This window comes from Schistocerca cancellata, chromosome 8, assembly GCF_023864275.1.
Source record: "Schistocerca cancellata isolate TAMUIC-IGC-003103 chromosome 8, iqSchCanc2.1, whole genome shotgun sequence".
NCBI lineage: Eukaryota > Metazoa > Arthropoda > Insecta > Orthoptera > Acrididae > Schistocerca > Schistocerca cancellata.
In genome coordinates this window covers 198,394,282-198,413,311 of record NC_064633.1, presented here as the reverse complement: position 1 = coordinate 198,413,311, position 19,030 = coordinate 198,394,282, and positions in this window count along the sequence as shown.

Sequence of the window (19,030 nt, the reverse complement as noted above, 5' to 3'; positions counted from 1 at the left end):
GGAGGAGCTGGCGGACCTTGACTTCCACGTCAGGAACGTGACGCGGGTCAAGTCCCACGTCAGCCATAAAGAGTCGCCTTCCCTGCTGGTGATTGCCACTGACACACCAGAGAACAGGCGGCTCTTCGAGCTGAAGAAGGTGGCCAACACATCGGTCACCGCAGAGGGCCTCAAGCAGAAGAGGGGGCTCGTCCAGTGCTTCCGCTGCCAGGGGATGGGACACGTGGCTCGCCACTGTAACTTTCCTGAGGCATGCGTGAAGTGCGCAGGCCCCCACGCAAGTGGGCTCTGCCCACATCCCAGGACGCACGCTCCGAAGTGTGCAAACTGCGGCGGCCCACATGTGGCGAGTTATCGTGGCTGCGAATTCATCAAAGCCGCGATTGCTCGCCAGCGCGGGCAGCCAGCACAGAAGTCTGCCGGCCGCTCCCTCGGCCGTCCGCGCCCAGGCGCAAAACCGGCGAGGCGGCAGGCAACAGCGACGCAGAGGACAGCCGCAGGCGCTACCAACGCTCCCACTGCGGTGGGAAACAGAAGAAGGTGCTTAAGCGCCACCAAACGTGTCCGAGAGGGCACACCAGACGCTGAGCGCATTTCCCCCCACAAGGGGAAAGTGCGCAAAGAAGACACCGCAACAACGGGCAGAGGCAGGAGTGGCAACACGACTGCCACCGCCCGTCAGCCAGCTGTGCCAGGGCGAGTCGCTGCACCTGCAGCGAGCGAAGACATACTGGCAGCAGCCGTCTCTGCACTGTCTGTGGCGATCGACAAGGTGGCAAGCCTTGCCGACACGCTGCAGCGCGTTGCAGAGGCCATGCTGATGGCCACACAAGCGGCCGCTAAGCAGCCGCCGCAGTGAGGCGCTCCCTGCGCCGTCCGCGCCGGGAGAAGAGCAGTCGGCCCGCCATGGGCCAACACCGTTGCCCGCACACGCGGGCAACACAGAAGTCAAGAAAAACCTGAAAAGGGCAACCAGAAGACAGCAACAAAAAGAGAAGAACCAAGAAATTCGTCAACGAGATGTCATGGAGGCAATGCAGGGGTAGCCTGCAGACACTCCGTCCTACCAGGGTTAGAGGGCGTACCCTGATGAAGATGCTCTAGCGGCTGGAAATCACTGCGGTGTGGTAAGACGTCCCTGGAAGGTGAAACACCGAAAGATGCACTCAAACCCACATGGTCAAAAAGTTGGGTGAGCAAGGAGAATTTTGCACATGAAAACGTCCCTTGTTAGTCTGAAAATGAGGCAAAACTGGAACAGGTCGCGATTGATAGTGGCCGGGTGTGTTTTGCACAAATGACGGCGTTGCACAAGGTACGACAGTAACTGTTGTTCTGACCTGTTGAGAGTCAAAGTATGTGTGCAAATGTAGATCGCTTTGAACATTATATGATCGATCGGTAGGTACCCAGTTCTGAATATTATCCACTTCACATGTTGGCGAGCACAGTCCGGCAACATGAAACCCGAGTCCATTGTTTGAGTTAACAGTGTAGCACTCGACCGTTGTAGAACAACAAAGTTTGTGCTCAATTTGGTTGGAGATCGTGAATCACTATGGAGTAATGGAGAGCTAGCCATTGGTGAAGGACTGAAGGGGCCCGGCGGTCATAGTTGGGCTTCCAAATCTTTGAACAAAGCATTGGGTGAAGTGGCCATGGTGGCATGTGCATAACCTGTTGATTTACAACACCCGGCATGGAAGTTACAGGAGACATAGAAACTTTGGGGTCACCAGTATGGGAAAAGGATACGAATAATGGTATACAGAATAAACTATCCCCAATAATATCTGCACATACATATATTTTGTCAATTATCATACACATGCACACAGTACAAAGTATAAGAACAGACTGAATTAACGTGGCGGCTCAGATGAGCAACGTGAGTCCCAAAGATTAATGTTATCTATGGTCGATATAACCTATCGATGCCACAAATTAATTATCTGCATAGATGAATTAGAGTCATCAAACCTAGCTGACATAATCTGCCTCTCTGAACATCATGTGACCACTGGTATAGAACTCTTAAGTGTTACAGGATTTAGGTTAGCATCTCACTTTTATAGAGCAGAAATGGAGAAAGGAGGATTTGCCACATTCATCAGGAACTGTCATATATTTAAAAACATAGACATTCATAAATTTTGCCTAGAACAGCATATGCAAGCATGTGCAACAGAAGTATAATTTCATAAAAATCCTTCATAATATTAAGTGTATACTGAGCACCTGTAGGTAACTTTGATCTGCTCGTAAATCAAATTGAAGCTGTACTGGCCACTTAACAACCAGAAACAAAGAAATAGTGGTTGCTGGTGACTTCATTGTAGATTTCCTTAAAGACTCTCACAATAAGAACTTAGTTGAGTTAGTAACTCTATCATTCAACTTAAATCTCACTGTAAAGTTCCCAACTAGGGTAGCCAACTGCTCACAAACAGCCATTGATAATATCTTTATAGAAAAGTCCAATGAACAAAATTATATTACAAAACCAATATCAATGGCCTCTCAGACCATGACATGCAATTCCTTCTGTTAAATGTTAATACTGAACAGGAAATAAAATCTGCTAAATCTGAACTCAAGAAGGTAACCAATAAGCCAAAACTGATTATTTTAAAACACTCCTCAGAGACATCCACTGGAGTGATGTTTACAGTGTTCATGGCATGAATTAAAAATACAATACTTTTGCTAATAAAGTGCTTACCTTATTTGAACAATGTTTTCCCCCAAAACTAACCAAGGTTAAAGCAAAAAAAGAAAACTGTATCTGTCAATCCGAAACAGTTCTGATGTTGATTCTCTAACACATTACAAGAAATACTACAAAATATTAAAGCCTGTAATACAGACATCAAAGCAAATGTATTACAAGGAAAAGATAGCCATAACAGATAACAAATTAAAGACAACATGGGATATGGTGAAGGAAGAGGCCGGTAGAACCAGACATGAAGAGGAACAAACAGCATTAAGAGTAAAGGATACATTGGTGACAGATGTGTATAGTGTTGCAGAACTTTTTCACAGACATTTGATAACTGTTACTGAAAAGATGGGGTTGTCAGGTTCTGTAGATGCTGCCATGGGATACCTCAGACCAGACATTTCAAGTAATTTCCATAATATGAATTTAACCCTCACTACCCCAGCAGAAGTAGTGTCCATCATAAAATCTTTAAAATCAAAAACATCTAGTGGGTATGATGAAATATCAACAAAGTTAATTAAAGAATGTGATTCTGACTTAAGTAACATATTATAACATATTAAGCTATCTGTGTAACCAGCAGTTTATCAGTGGAATATTTCCTGAATGGTTGGAATATGCTGAAGTTAAGCCACTGTTTAAGGAGGGAGATAAAGAAATAGCGTCAAATTTCTGTCCAATTTCACTTTTGCCAGCATTCTCAAAAATTTTAGAAAAGGTAATGTACAATCAGCTTTATAACCATCTTATCACAAATAACATACTGTCAAAGGGTTCTGATATTGAGAAGGCTATCTACATTTACAGTGAAAATGTACCCAATTCATTAGACAAAAAATTGCAGGCAACTGGTATATTTTGTGATCTGTCAAAGGCATTTGACTGTGTAAATCGCAATATCCTTTTAAGTAAATTAGAATATTATGGTGTAAAAGGAAATGCTGCAAAATGGTTCAAATCTTATATATCTGGCAGGAAACAAAGGGCGTTATTAGGAAAGAGACATGTATTAAGCTGTCAGGCATCATCCAACTGGGAACTAATTACATGTGGTGTCCCACAAGATTCCATCTTAGGGCCCTTACTTTTTCTCGTGTATACCAATCACCTTTCATCAGTAACATTACAAGATGCCAAGTTTGTTCTGTTTGCTGATGATACAAACATTGCAATAAATAGCAACTCAAGTGCAGTCTTAGAAAGATCAGCTAATAAAATATTTGTGGACATTAATCACTGGTTCCCAGCCAATTCTTTGTCACTAAACGTTGGGGAAACACACTACATGCAGTTCAGAACTTGTAAGGGGTATCCCATGAGTGTATGCCTAACATATGATGACAAGCAGATAGAAGAAGTGGACAGTGTTAAATTCTCAGGATTAGAGGCTTGATAATAAATTCAACTGGGAGGAGCACACCACAGAACCACTGAAGTGTCCAAATAAATCTCTATTTGCAATGTGTATTCTGTCAGACATAGGGGATATAAAAATGAAAAAGCTGGCATATTATGCTTACTTTCACTCCATAATGTCATATGGGATTATTTTTTGGGGTAATTCATCAAGCCAAGCTAAAGTTTTCTGGGCACAAAAATGTGCAATAAGAGTTATACATGGTGTGAACTCAAGAACATCCTGCAGAGGCCTGTTTAGCGAACTGGGGATACTAACTACTGCTTCAAATTATATTTATTCCTTAATTAAATTTGTCATTTAAAAATATATCACTTTTTCAAACCAACAGTTAATGGAATAATCTTCACAAAGATTTAAAGTCACTTACTCCTGTACAAAAAGGTGTGCATTATTCAGGAACACACATTTTCAATAGCTTGCCAGTAGCCATAAAAAGTTTAACAACCAATTAAGTTCAGTTTAAGCGAAGCCTAAAGGATTTATTTGTGGCTAATTTCTTCTACTCCACCGATGAATTTCTCAGTAGAACCTACTGATTTTGGTGTGTGTGTGTGTGTGTGTGTGTGTGTGTGTGTGTGTAAAGTACAACTTCTGCACCATTTCAGCGCAGTAATGTGTTCATTGTAAATAAGTATTGTAGTAGTTGTGTTATATGTTTATTACCTTATAAATAAAAAAAAACATTTTTTCAAATTTTAAATTCAGTGCATTACTGCAATCTTAGTAAATGAGTGTTGTAAAATGATCCTTTCATATAGTGTTCATTAAAAAAAATGATGATCATTCCACTTGGGACCTGTGGAAGGTATATTAGCTTAATTGTTTTAGTTGTAAATATCTGTCATGTATTATTGTTTTTCTACATCCTGGAGGACCTCCTCACTATGGATCAATTGGAATTAAAGTAAATCTAATCCAGAAGTAATAATGTCAATACCAAGGACAATGGAAGTAAGATTAGGTTATTCTATATTCAGGCGATAAAAGATGAAAAATTTATTAGGAGGATTTGTAAACATATGAGAAGGGAACAAAACAAGAATCCAAATTTAAGACTAGTTTACAGTATTACAGTTCCGATGGGGAACCAGAAGCGGAACAGTATTTGGAAATAGCCGGTAGCTGTGGTTGAGTAGAATGTTGTACAGACACTTTGGTTAAATATTCCACACTTTATTGCCATGAACATAAACTGAAGGTATACAAGCAAAGCTATCATGATATGTGCAGTTTGAGAGACAAGCAGGAACTGGTGATCAAAGATTGTGAACTTGTGCTATAGATAAACCATGTCCGTAGTTGCTGTGGTTGTTATGTTGGCCAGCATCAATACTGACAGTTGACGTTGCCACAGGATCCCCCTCTCTAGTGCAGGGTACCATGTAGTAGGTAGGGAGGTGGGTGGTTCACATCTATTTGTAGTCCCATTGGAATGGTGGGTGGTGGAAGGGTCTGCATAGCAAGAACGGGGAGTGTCACTGCCAGCAATGTTTGTGATGTGTGGAATCGTCTCCAGTCCTGGTGTCGAAGTTGCTGTATTGGGACAGATATCCATGTCAGAATGGTTGAGAATGGGAGAGGTAGAGCTAGGAGGGTTGGAGAGGTTGATGTTCTCCTCTGCTGTTAGCACCCAGGCTGGTTTACACCAGTGGATTGATACAGTTGTCATTTGTCCTTCTGCAGTATTGAGAATGTTTGATCCACCATCAGAATACTTTGTATGGGCCCGTTACATAAGAGCACCCACTTAGCCTGTTGTGGATGAAGGTTGGTTGTAGCCCATGCATGCAGCAGGGAGGGTATCACGAGTTATTGATGTGGTGTCGGACATTCTGTTGTAACTTGGGTAGCTCTGTGGTTGTAAGTAGTGCTTTAGCCCCTTACGGATAAAGGTTGGTTGTAACCCATGAGCATGCGGAGGAAGGGGGGTGGTATCAGGGAGTTGTCAATGTGGTGTCAGACATTCTGTTCTAACGTGGGTAGCTCTGTAGTTGTGAGTAGTGGGAAGAGAAATTCTGCTGGGAGGGTAAAGCATTCACTGTACAACACCTTTGCAAGTGATGACTTGAAGTCATCCTTGCACGTTGCTCGGGTGCCCAGCAGAACTCGGAGTAGAGCATTCATCCATTGTGTGTCGTGGCACATTAAGGAGGCCTTCAAAGTCCTGTGCCACCTTTCCACCATCCCACTCTATGGATGGTAGGCTGTTGTATGGAACCATTGCACTCAGCATGGTTTGCACAGCTCAGTGAAGAGTGCACATTCAAATTGTCGGCCCTGGTCAATTATGATGGATAGGTGCAACCGAAATATGAAATCCATCTGTTAGTGAAGGCCCATGTCATTGATTCAGCTGTTATGTGATGTAAGAGGGTTACTTCAATCCTGTGGGTTGTGTGGTCAGTGCCTGCTAAGATTTATTTGTAGCTTTTGTACTTCGGTAGGAAGCCAACAAGGTCCAAGTGTATGTGCTAGAAGCATCCTTTAGATACCATGGAGGTGCCATGTGAACAGAACGTGTGTCTGTCATCTGGTCTTATTGGGCTGGTATAGAACACATGCCCTTGCCTATTTCCTGCAGTCTGCTTTAACCACTGGCCAAACAAAACATTCTGTAACAAGTGTTGTAGTGGGGCAAACCATAGTGCAGGACAGGTTATGAAGGCTGTCATAAATTGATTTCCTGAATGGGACTGTAACAGTAAAGATGATCTTCCCTGCAATATGTCACACCAAACTGCGATGGGAAAGTCAGAGAGCTTTATTTGCTTGAGTTGTAGACGTGTGTAGTGCTTTTCTAGGAGTTCATGTGAATGTTCGTCATGTTCATGTGAATTCGCTATGTCTTCATGGTTGAAAATGGTACTGGTGGCTTGGATACGGGACATGTAGTCTGCCACCACAATCTCCCCCCCCCCCCCCCCCCCTCCCTCCACCCCCAGTTTGGATGTATCACCCCATCTGAAGTAATGGGGCAATACATCTGAACTAGGATTGTGAATGACTTTTTCCGAGAGTGATGGCTGGTGAAAAATGTGTGAGGGCAACCCTCAGTGCATTCTCTGAAATACTTCAATGCTTCATACAGGGCAAGTAGTTGATGGTCGTATACTGACCACAATTTTTGCAGTCCCTTCAATTTGCATGAGAAGAATCACAAGGGTAGGTGTATGCCATTAACAGTTTGTTGTAGGACAGTGCTGATGGCAATTTCACTAGTTTCAGCAGTGATTGTCAAGAGGGTCATTGGTGAGGGGTGACAGCGTAGCTGAGCATCATGTTCTCACCTGTTTGAGAAAATCTTAGAGAGGATCTGAATCAAGGGCTATTTATGTGAACCTGGCCAGCTAATGAGTCCTTTTTGTGTGAATCAGGCTGGCTAGTGTTTTCATCTTGCCAGTACTATGTCAGAAACCAAAACTAGTTAGTCTACTCGCCTGCCACCATGAAGCAACAGTGAATTCACTGACCTGCTTTTCTCATCCAGTCAGCTTTTATAGACCCCCTGTTGTAGCTGACAGGTGACTCAAATTCATTTTTCAGAAGCAGTGGCAGGTGTATTTTGCCTCACTTTGTACCTATGTGCAAAAATGATGAAGCAGATCAATAAATAACATCAGTATCTTTCCATCTTTAAGTATTTTTGTCTTGTAACATGCTCCATGGTGATGTTAATAATTCACTGATTTTTAGCTATTAACTGTAGAGGTGATAAAGAGAAGAGGGACCTATTTCTTCTTATTATACACCATTTTTATTTTCTTTACATGTCTAGTTCTGCAGGAAGAAATTGAGAAACTAATCTCCATTGTCATGGAACAATTCATTACATGAAACTACACCAGTAAAGTTAATAAGTAAAGCAAAATTTATACAAATACTAATCAGATAGTAAGCTGCTGAGATATATTAGCATACTCAACAATATAACACATGCATTTGCTAAAATTTTTCCAGGAACTCTGCAACATAATAGAGGTAGTGAGCCATGAGAAAATTCCTCAATTTAGACTTGAAAGTGTGATGATTACTACCATTTTTTTTAAATTCTTGTTGTAGCTTATTGAAAAAGGATGTGGAAGAATAATTTACATCTTTCTGCCCAAGAATCAAATGATGTGATCCAAATGCAGATTGGATTTCTGTCTAGCATTAACTGAGTGAAAGCTGACTTGTGTATCAAAAACTGTAAAAAAATTGTGATCTAGCATCAATTTATTTTCTATGAGCCATGAACATATATCTTGAACTTCATTATTTGATACATTGCCTGTGCTCCAATCAACGTCCCTTATTACCAAGGCAGTGTCATCAGCAAACAGAAATATTTTAGAATCACCTCACAGCCATTCTCATTAGTGTGGAGAACAATTTTTTTGCTTTCTGTTCTTAAAGCATGAGATAAAATAATTGTGAGCTACTATTCTTATTTCATAATGGTCCAACTTCTGCAGTTGTATTTTGTGATCAACATAATCAAATGCTTTAGATAAATCAAAGAAGATGCCTGATCTTCACAACTATTTATTTAAGCTTTCCAGAGCATCACAGAGAAAAGAGAACACAGCATTTTCAGTTGTTGAACCACTTATAAAATCAAACTATATCTCTGACAGCAAATTATGTGAACTGAAACAATCAATTATCCTTATACAGTGTGATTCTTATTAATGTTAAAAAAACACATAGCAATGTAGATGATACTAGGACAAGTAATTTAATACAAGGCATATGGCACCACAAATGTCAGGAAATACCCCAAAAGTGGATAACAGATGTGGAACATGTGAAGTCACATCCAAAATACAGAGGGTATTTTCAAGTGTGGGCATGAAGGGATGAATGAGCAATGTAATATTTGAATTCAAGCAAAAGGTGCAAATTTTGAATACTTTTTGTAAATGTAATCTGTTGTAAATGTAGAAGCCTCAAAATTATTCTCCTCACTGTAACCAAGCAAAAGCTGTTCTTATTTTGTGTCTCTTTCCCTTTCTCCCTTCTTTTTTTGTTTACAGACATTATGTAGTAAAGAAACATAGGACAGTTACTGGTAATGATGCAACTGAGAAACGTCTCCTAATTTACCTGTGATATAATACAATAGGTTTTTGTCGTACTGCAGTTTGCAATAAATCAGCAGAGTTTGTGAGAGCAGTAAATAAATTAATACCTCAATGTAAACAAATAATTGTCTCACATAATGAAAGAAAGTACTGCCTTCTAGACACATGACTCGAACCCTGAGCACCACATGTGAGTCATGCACATAGGCACAGAGCCCCACAGACATGAATACTTGACTTGGGTCAGAATGATCAGGTGGGACAGACCAGTAGGTTCAACCTCTGCACATGTCCTGAAGTAAGACGTCTGGTGACGTCACATGCTGAGTATTTGTCACCCACTTTTGGTGTATTTCCTGACATTTGTGGACCTGTGTGTCTTGTATTATACTACTTGTCTTAGCACCATCTACATCATTTCAGAGGTTTTTCAATGTTAATAAGAATCACCCTGTTATACAGCCTTTTCAATAACTTTTGCAAACACTGACGGTATATAAATAGGTCTGAAACTGTCTACATCACTATAAAGCGGTTTCACAGAAAATTAGCAATTCCTAAAGGAAAAATTGCACATTTGCCTAAGTATGATTATGACTATTTCTAACATTTTGATACAATTTCCACTTTCTTCTACGTTGAATCCTTGTTCCACTAGTCAGCCACCCATGTCGCGTGTTAGTGTTAATGCCCTATTTCAAATATTCTAACGGAAATCAACTTTCAAAGAGCATGAGAAATGCATCCAGGAAAGCACTGTATTTATCATAAATGTTTTCAGCAGACTGTCACTTTTGTTCTGTAATTAGGTTTAAAAAAATATCTGTCCCACTGAATAATTCTCAATAGTTTGTAATAATATATAATGTGTAAGTGTGCACAAATTCCTTTTAATGTTAAAATTTGTCTCTCATGGTCTGAAAGTATGTTTAACTAATGAAAAGTGTCTCTAGCAATGAAGAATAAATAGAAATGCTGTCTACAGTTGAGCTACTGTTCCCCTATGCTCTGGCTGGAAAGAATAGTCTGCATCAGACGCCACGTGTAAATAATTTTTGGTGCTGTCTATAAAGTGAACCCTGGACTCTCTCTAGTTTGAAGAGAGATGTCCTGAAATTAGAGTTAGTGGAACTATAGATAAATATAATTTAAAGTTTAGTTTCACTAAGTCAACTGTTCCTGCACAACATTCAATGACCTGTTCAGTGCAGTGCTTTGATATGTCAATAGATTCAAATGGAATACCATTTTTTATGTTTTTAGCCACTCTCTCACTCCACAAAGAGCTCCTTGAGAATAGACACCTAATCTGTATCTCAGTAAATGAAGCCTATGAATTGTCACAATGTTTAAATGATGCAGTGATATACCAATAATATCAGAGCCAAAGTCTATAACAAGTCACTAACTTTATTTTTTAACACCACTTATATTTTGGTGGAATATGCCAATCTCTTCATTACTTTGATACCTGACCTTTTTTTAAGGTAGTACCTTTGTTAGACTTGTCTTAAGCAAGGATAATTATTAGCTAAGTTCAAGCCCAAAAAAGTGCAGCTCTAACACCAATTACTAGAGGAATTTTACTTTGAGTGATCCTACCACTCTCACTATTCTATGAGGCAAATAAATGGGGCTTTGATGAGTGGATACAATTGGACATGAATGTATGCATATAACCACATCCTGTAACGTGCACACCATGTGCACACCCGCCTCGTGATTCACTCTGGTTCAGAGCATAGTGCAGTCTGTGTGAGTGTGAGTGGAGTAGAGCAAAGGAGATGATGGTGCTCACAGTGGAGCAGCAGGTGTTCATTTCAGAAAGTTACATGGCAACAAAGTCATGAAATAATGTGGTAAGTTCTTTGCTGAGAAGTTTAATGGTGTCAAAGTGCCAGCAAAGAGTGGCAAGCAGTACTTAGTCCAAAAATGGTGTCAGACAGGATCTGTTTTGAACAAGCCAAAAAACATTCCAAATCGTGCCCACACACCAGAAACTGTAGCTGCAGTTTACCATAAAGTGCTTCAGAGTCCTACCAAATCAACCCAACATCTGTCGCAAGAGACCAGCATATCACATCAATCGTACGGCCGAATACTCCGCCTGGACTGGCAGTCTGGTCACTACCCTAGCTGGCCACTCAGGTCACCTGATCTGTCAGAGTACGGTTACTTTGTGTGGAGGAGCCCTTAAGTCTAAGGTGTATTGCAACATCCCTCATAGAACTGCAGCAGAATATTTCAGATGAGACTGCAGCAATTTCAGCAGTCAAGCTTTGATCCACCTTCAGCAACTTGCAGACCAGGGACCGAAAGAGCCAGGAGATGAATGGTGGTCACTTTCAACATCCGCTATAGTCAGGTTAGTACTATATTTCCTTTCCTCTGCTGCTTTTCTTTGTACCCTAGAACTCTATTCTCCAGGCCACTTTTATTTGTCCCACTCTGTATAAGTTTTGCCAGCCTCCCCATCCCATACATGTTGAGGCGCAAGCCATTCCTGGTGAAACCTGATCTATCAACAGACTCAACTGGCAACACTGCAATGTGAGCCATAACCTCCATCATAAGTGCCTCCTCAAGTCTCTGTTAATAATCCTAACAGCTCTATTTTTTTTAAGATGAGGCTAATCATGAAGCTGAAATAAGTGCAAGAGGTGCACGTTTGTGGCCCCAGCTTAAGTAGCTATCTTTTACAGATCACAACTTATGTCACACTCCCTGTCCCTAAAAAGAATATTCCCTGGTCCATCTACAATCACTATCAGATCCTTTTTTGTGAAAGTACTAACATAGGGTGTCCATTCATCCCATTTTTCCTGGGACAGTCCCGTTTTTTACCCAAAGGTCCCACTGTCCCGAAAGGTTTTTTGGGGACACTCAAATGTACCGTTTTTTTGTGATTCCACTTGGCTAGAGTATTTTACACTACTGGTTGTTTGACTTGCTATTAACTGCGCAATTATTTACGCTAGAAAGCGTGTGATGACTTTCAGCATACCCCAAACATGTACCGAACCTTCAAAAATCACAAGTAATTTTAAATGCACTATAGGTTACGAATAACAACGAAGATTCTTCTCTTCCAAATTGATCCACTGAATCCGTCCTTTCAGTCCAGAGATACTCTCCACAACTGATACTTGTTCCCTGGCTTTTGTCACCACACTGTTAATGTTTTGCACTGTGCAATCACTGTTTCATTATGCCAAAATGAAAGTGTAATTTTAACAGCAATATAAAAAGTGAGTTTCCTTTTATCACTGGTAGTAGAGAAACTGTAGAATGTATGCTGTGCAGATCAAAATTTGCTATTAGTTATGGTGGAAGGTCTGACATGGAAGTGGATGGCCCTACAATTGCAGTGGAAGATCCTATATCAGAATTGGAGAACCCTACATTGGCAGCTGAGGACCCTACGCCAGCACTGGAGGACCTTCTATTGGTGGCAGTGCAAAACCCTACATTGGCAGTGGAGGTCCATGCATCGGCAGTGCACGACCCTACATCAGCAGTGGAGGACACTATGGTAAACCTACATTGGCAGTGGAGGACCCTACAGTAGTAGTGGGGGGCCCTACATCGACAGCTGAGGACACTAGACTAGTAGTGGAGGACCCTACATTGGCACTGGCAACAGAAAACCCTTCACTGCCAACCAGAGGCCTGATACCACCAGCAATAGAAGAAAAAGATCTTTCACTGGCAGCAGAAGATCCATCCTCACCAGTATTGTATTTGTATTGTATTGTAGCATAAGAGTGCACTACAGGAAAGACCTGCAAGGAACAGAAGGGCTGTAGCGCTCAAGGATTTTCAGCACCCCACCTCAAAAACTGGATTTTAAGCTATAATATCCAAGAGTTCAAGATATGAATCTTTTGAATTTCAAGTTGTAATTAATGATGCCACTACTGAGTGTATGTGCATTATGGAGCACTGGTCCATAAATTTTGAATGAGGTATTGTTAACATTAACCATTATAATTTGGCTAGTCAGTTCTGTAAAAGGTATGACAAAAGTATAGGAGTTTGTATTTTTCTTAAAACTAATGTTGAATATAAAAGGAGGCGTGTCACAGAATCATTCAGTTCTGAAAGGTAATTTGAAGTTGGTGCTGTTCAGTTCCATGGGGAGGTGGATGACACAATAGTAATAACAGTATACAGATCACCTAGTGGAGACAAAAACTCCATCATTAATAAACTAGAGTCTCTACTGGATTTTATGTTTACTAAAAAAGCTACAATAATTGACTGTGGAGACTTTGATATAAAGCATGTGAATGATTTTGCATTAAAGAGGTTATTATTTGGTGTACTGCACAGCTTCAACATGTTTTCTCTTATAAATAACCCTATAAGAATGACAAATAGCACAGAAAGTTTTACAGACAACATATTTTCAAATGTGAACACCACAGAGATAGAAATTATTAATACTGAATTAGGACTGCCTGATTATATCGCCCTCACCCTTTCAATCTGAACTACACCGGTAAAAGAAAGGGATGTACGATATGCTTATAGATGAAACATCCCTACAGGAAAGTGTGCTATTTTTGTAGATAGTCAAAAGTAATAATTCATGGTTAGAAGTGCTTTCACAATCAGGTACTAACAAGGCTTACAATGGTTTCTCTTCAGTAATCATGACTAATTTTGAAATTTGTTTTCCAAAGAAACTGACCAGATTCCATTTGTGTCGCATCACGCAAATAGTACCTATATTACATCAGACATTAAGATTTCCTGCAGGACTCTAAAAAGGCTCAGTTCTTGACTGAAAAAATACAAAGGTCCTCTTCTGCAAAAACTTATAAGAAAATATATCGGATGTAATTGCAAAGGCAAAATACTTAGAACTGATATAATAATAAGACAGTCAGTCAATAAATCTAAATCTGTACAGGAAATTCTAAAACATGAAACAAGTAAGAGAGAAAAAGAGCACGAAATCACACTTAGAAATACTGATAACAATAATATTGGTAAAAGAGGTATGAGAAATTATATAAATTATTACTTTATGAATGCTCCCAAACACTAATCTTAAATGTCACAAATCAAGATCAACTTTGAGCATCGTACAACAGCAAACAGAATTTCAACTAGTGAACATGAAGTAGGTATGGTAACTGAAACCTTGAAATGCAAAATTTCAGCAGGTGTAGATGAAGTATATCCACACTGCTTTACAAATTGCAAAGCCCTCAGCTCACATAAGTAATTTATAAGGAGTGATCAAAAAGTTCAAAGGCTGCACAGTCCAGAATCAGTATGCTAATCAGGCAAAATCACTGTGAGCATTTAGGCAATCATCCTACGATGCACCAGGACAAAGATACACAATTGGTACGACACTGTGTCCTCCTGCGTGAAGAAGTCTGTAACTGCCTGCTGCACATCCTCATCCAACAGGAACTGTCAACTGTTCAAAACATTTTTTTAAGAGCCAAGGGTGTGCTAATCATCTGGGGAGAGATCAGAACTATAGTGTGGGTGCCCAACTATCTCCCACTTGAGTTGGCACAACTGTTGCATTACGACATTCACAGTATGGGACATGCGTTATCATGAACCTGGCACACCATTCCACAACCATGGTTTTTGACAGACATACACATTCTTCATTCTCTGATGGATAAATACAGTGTTCGTCCTTCGACAGCCAAGACTTTGTTTTTCCCTCCAAGGTCATGGAACTTGTCAATACTTGAAATTACAACATAAAAGTAGTAACAGATAAAATAAAATGTTCATGAATCCAAAAAAAGACGAGCCATATATTTATGCAAACACAATCAACTATATAACACAAGAATCAGCTTAATTTTTCGAGATACTCCTTGACAGAATAGAAGGAGTGACACATAAGGAATCTCTTCAGCTTTGATTTGAAAGCACATGTATTGCAGCTATGATTTTTGAATTCTTGTGGTAGCTTACTGAAAATGAATGCAGCAGTATACTGCACACCTTTCTGCACAAGAGTCAACTAAGTGCGATACAAATTCAGATAGTATTAACTGATTGAAAGCTGCTGATTATTGGGAATAAGCTGATACTGTTAACACGAAATGACAGTGAAGAATACATATATTGAGAGGCCAATTTCAGAATACTCGGACTAGTGAACAGGAGTTGACAAGAGGTTCATGAACTTACACCACACATTGCCCAAACCACCTGTTCTCAAAAATGTTCAAATGTGTATGAAATCTTATGGGACTTAACTGCTAAGGTCATCAGTCCCTAAGCTTACACACTACTTAACCTAAATTATCCTAAGGACAAACACACACACCCATGCCCGAGGGAGGACTCGAACCTCTTCCGGGACCAGCTGCACAGTCCATGACTGCAGCGCCTCAGACCGCTCGGCTAATCCCGTGTGGCCCACCTGTTTCTGAGCCAAAAATGTCCCTGAGAATGGGAACAGTAACCCTAAAATATAATAGCATACATCATAAGCGGATGAAAATCAGCAAAGTAGACTACTTTTCATGTCAAACTATCACTTACTTCAGGTATCGTTTGAATAGTAAAGATTGCAGCATTAAGTCTTTGAACAAGATTCTGAATGTGGGCTTTCTACAGCAGTTTACGATCTATCTGAATATCAAGAAATCTGAACTGTTCAGCTTCACTGATCATATGACCACTCTGTGAAATTAGAACGTCACATTTTGTCAAATTGTGTGTTGGAAAAAGGTAAAAATGAGTCTTATTGTGATTTAAGTGTTAATTCATTTCCTACAAGCCCTGAACTTATGTCATGAACTGCACTATTTGAAACAGTGTCAATGTTGCACACAACATCCTTTACTACCAAGCTAGTGTCATCAGCAAACAGAAATATTTTACATTCACCTGTAATACTAGAGGGCATATCATTTGTATAGATAAGAAACAGGAGAAGCCCCAACAATGATCCCTCAGGCATCCCATTTGACCATGCCCCACTCAGACCCTACATCATATCCATTCTTAACACTGTGGATAATGACCTTTTGCTGTCTGTTGTTAAAGTAAGAGGTAAACCAATTGTGAGCTACTGCACATATTCCATAATGGTCCAACTTCTGGAGCAATATTTTGTGATCCACACAATCAAACACCTTAGTTAAATCAGAAAAGATGCCTAATATTCAAAACCTTTTATTTAATCCATCCAGTACCTCACAGAGACAATGGAAAATAGCATTTTCAGTTGTTAAAACACTTCTGAAACTGAACTGTTCATTTGATAGCAAATTATTTGAAATAAAATGATCAATTATCCTTACATACACATGATTTTCAATAACTTCAATCAATACTGATGCATAGAAATAGGTATGAAATTGTTTACATTATCCCTTTCTCCTGTTTTATAAAGATTAGATTAGATTCAGTTTTTGTTCCACAGACCCAAAACTGAGATGATTCTCATGGGCGTGGAACATGTCAGAAAGTGTAGCATAAAAAACATAAAATATTTGAATATAATACTTATTACCCTGGTCATTTGTCAGGAGCTTGTCAAAATACATTACAGTAAAATGGAACTGCTAACATTTACAGGATTGATACACTGTCAGAATGAAACATTATTATGCACTTTTAATGAATTTATAATACACAAAATACCTCATTTTGACTGTTGTAATCAAGTGCTGTCAGAGCTAAATCTAACACACATTTTTACTTAAGCTAGTCTGACAGTCCTTGCTAAGATATTCATCTACAGAGTAGGAGGAGTTGCCTACCAAAAACTCTTTCAAACCCTGTTTAAACCATGCTTTATCTGATACTAAGTTTTTAATGGTTGCTGGCAGTTTATTGAAAATGTGTTCCTGAATATTGGACCCCTTCATGGACCAAGGGAACTGATATTAGATATTTATGTAGATTGTTCTTATTCCTAGTATTGATACTAAATATTGAGCTATTTTTTGGAAACAGAAATATATTACTTGTGACAAATTTCATTAAAGAATGAAATTTTCACTTTGCAGCAGAGTGTGCACTGATATGAAGCTTCCTTTTGCCTTTCACGGGCAACAGCTCTACCAACTCAGCTACCCAAGCACGACTCACGACCTGTCCTCACAGCTTTACTTCTGCCATTACCTTGTCTTGCAGGGAAGCTTCTGTAAAGTTTGGAAGGTAGGAGATGAGGTACTGGTGGAAGTAAAGCTGTGAAGATGGATTGTGAGTCATGCTTGGGTAGCTCAGTTGGCAGAGCACTTGCCCGCGAAAGGCAAAAGGTCCCGAATTCAAGTCACAGTCTAGCTAACAGTTTTAATCTGCCAGGAAGTTTCATTAAGGAATAAATATACTGAGAAGCAATGTTTAGAATACAAAGTTCCTTGAATGGGTTTCTACATAATGTTCTTGAATTTACACCACAAATGATTCTTATTACACGCTTTTGTGTGCTAAAATCTTTTGCTCAGTTTGATGAGTTACCCCAGAATATAAAAACATAATAAAAAACAAAAATTGCGTCATTGGCCAAGAGGTCTCTTACAGAGCAGGTCTGGCCACCTTGGTGCAGGTCGTATTACATTCGACGCCACATCGGGCGACCTGCACGCCGGATGGGGATGAAATGATGATTAAGACAACACAACACTGAGTTCCTGAGCAGAGAAAATCCATAACTCAACCGGGAATCGAACCCGGGCCCCTTAGGACAGCAGTCCATCACACTGAACTTTCAGTTATTGAGGTGGACACCCCAGAATATGATCATTTATGACATAATATAATGAAAGCAAGCAAAGTATGCAAGTTTTTTTATACTGTATTTATATCTCCTACATCTAACATCATTCTCGTTGCAAATACAGACTTGTTCAGGTGCTTCAGCAACTCTGTGGTATGCTCTCCTCAACTAAATTTATTATCGAGTTGTAATCCCAGAAATTTAACATTGTCAACCTGTTTGATCTGCATGTCTTCATACATTATACATATGCTGGAATGAAATCTTGTGCAGGTTCTGAACTGCATATAGTGGGTGTTTTCAGAGTTTTATGGCAGTGAATCAGCTTTGTGCAACATTTATTAATATCAATATTCTTGAAATCAAAACAGTTTCTTAAAAGTGTGGCAACTCCTCCTTTCTCCATATTTTCTCTACAGAAGTAAGGAGCTAACGTGAATCATGTAAAATTTTACATATCTATACCAGTCATCACATGATGTTCAGAGAGGCATATTATTTCAACTGATTTGCTCAACTCTAATTCTTCAACAGAAATAAGCAACTCATTAGGCTTACCCCTTAGTCCTCGGATATTCTGTTGCAATAAGGATAACTGATTTTGTGCATTGGCTGAATTACAACTGGATGAACTTAATTTTTCTGTCAGTTTTTGAATATCCGTAGTTTCTGTAAGAGGCTGTCTGCATTAACTGTGTACATTTAAATTTGCTTTCTGGCTGCCTGTTTTTTTACTGTGATTGTCTGATGTCAACAACTATCACCCAATCTCTCTTCTGACTGCCTTATCCAAAATTCTTGAAAAAGTAATGTATTGTAGAGTAGCTTCACACCTTTGTAAAAATAAAGTTTTAAAGAAATGTCAGTTTGGTTTCCAGAAGGGTTTTTCAGTGGAAAATGCTATATAACTTTCACTAATGAAATATTATATGCTCTGAGTAACCGGAAGTCACCTGTTGGGATTTTTTGTGATCCATCAAAGGCGTTTGATTGTGTAAATCATGGAATACTTCTACATAAGTTGAAATAAGCAGTTCACATAATATGCAAAAAACTGGTGATTTCTCAAACTGGGGAACGATCAAGAATAGGGTGCCACAAGGTTC